This window comes from Procambarus clarkii, chromosome 15 (assembly GCF_040958095.1).
Source record: "Procambarus clarkii isolate CNS0578487 chromosome 15, FALCON_Pclarkii_2.0, whole genome shotgun sequence".
Taxonomy (NCBI): Eukaryota; Metazoa; Arthropoda; class Malacostraca; order Decapoda; family Cambaridae; genus Procambarus; species Procambarus clarkii.
This window is the reverse complement of record NC_091164.1, coordinates 20,259,879-20,261,946: the sequence shown is the minus strand read 5'-3', so window position 1 is coordinate 20,261,946 and position 2,068 is coordinate 20,259,879.

Genomic DNA, 2,068 nt, shown 5'->3' with positions numbered 1-2,068 from the left:
CTAGTGTTAACTCTAGACTTCCTATCAATTAGTTTGAGTTGAGCCGTAGGCTGAGTAGTATTATTGCCCGACTCAGTAGCAAGTACATATATTTCTTGGTGTACCTTGCAATATTGTACTGTGGTAGAATTCATAAAATCCTCCATAGGTGTCACAGATTGTGTAGAAGTTTTCTACATAAGGCATAATGATTTATTGTTTGAGGTCCATGACTGTAGTGGCATATTGGCTAGTAACAACTCACGGTTAGCCTCATGGTAGATTTCTACCAATTTGGATTTGTCATTAGTAGTTCCCTGGAAATTATCGACATACAAGTTGTCACTGATCTCCGTTTTATAAGGGCTATTTTACTCTTCAAATGTTTATCTAATGTGGCTTGAAGTAGAAACGGTGAAGAAGTCGCACCGAATAGCATAGAGGCAAACCGATAGGTTATGACATCACTGTCAGGATCCAGTTAGTCCTTAATCCAGAGAAATTTGGTGTAATTACGATCCTCCTCTCGTAAGCCTACTCTAAGGAAAGCTTTACTGATATCAGCAGTATAAGTGAAAATACCAGTGCAGAATCGTAATAATACATCATGTAGCCTTTGTGTTAGGCTAGGTCCGTTTGGAGACATTCATTCAAGGACACACTGTGTGCCTTCACTTTGGCACTACAGTTGAAGACGATACGTATTGGCGGTCAATGAATCTTTCACCACAGCGTGATTGGGTAAATAGTGACCTGTTTTTCGGTCATCATTATCAACAACTTCGATAAATTTACTATTGAGTTGTTGTTGAATTAATTGATGATACATGTTCAATTTATCTGGCTGTTCTTCAGCCGTATTAATTGAGACTGTAATTGAGAGGCTGCCATGAAATAATTAACTGGAAGTTGTAGATGATTCAACTTCCATGGCAGTCTCACCCAGTATTGTTTGTCTTATAGACAACTGAGTCCAGATATTGCTGGTAAGTCCACGTATCATCAGGGCTGGTTTATCAGGAACAATACCTTAAGTGTCTAAATCCCACAGATGATGAACAGGTGGATCAGACTCATTATCTTCAGATATTTCTCTGAAATGTAGGGGTGACTGTTCCAAGCCTAGTCACGCCACTATTGAATTGCTAGTTTGTTTGTTAGTTGAGGCTGTTTTTTTTTTTGGGGGGGGGGGGAAGCACGGTCAGTAAGCAATTTGCCTCCAGCAGATGACAACAAATTCATTCCGTGTTGTCTGGTGCATCCTGTTATAAATTTGTAATAATAGTCAGCGCCTATTAGGATACCAACATCTGTGAGGCAGTCAGAATTTATTTGTGATCTGCTAGCCTCATGCAGTTAAGTTTGAGATATACTCGCAGTGCGAGCTAGTCTGTGACCTGCAGGTCTGAAGGAAGTTTATCTACTACTACCGCTTGTATTGGACTAGTGGAAGATCCAAGTCTCACTAACACCTTGACTACTTGGTATTCTCGAGGTCCACTATTAGTCAAGAACCCAGAAATATTCAGTCTCACACTTTTGTCAGGTTTTAATTTCAACTGCTCGACTAATTGTTGTGGTGATGAAGGTTTTCTGTGATCCTTGATCAAAGAGACCTCTAGTGTTAACTCTAGACTTCCTATCAATTAGTTTGAGTTGAGCCGTAGGCTGAGTAGTATTATTGCCCGACTCAGTAGCAAGTACATATATTTCTGGTGTACCTTGCAATATTGTACTGTGGTAGAATTCATAAAATCCTCCATAGGTGTCACAGATTGTGTAAGAAGTTTTTCTACATAAGGCATAATGATTTATTGTTTGAGGTCCATGACCTGTAGTGGCATATTGGCTAGTAAACAACTCACGGTTAGCCTCATGGTAGATTTCTACCAATTTGGATTTGTCATTAGTAGTTCCCTGGAAATTATCGACATACAAGTTGTCCACTGATCTCCGTTTATAAGGGCTATTTTACTTCTTCAAATGTTTATCTAATGTGGCTTGAAGTAGAAACGGTGAAGAAGTCGCACCGAATAGCATAGAGGCAAACCGATAGGTTATGACATCACTGTCAGGATCCAGTTAGTCC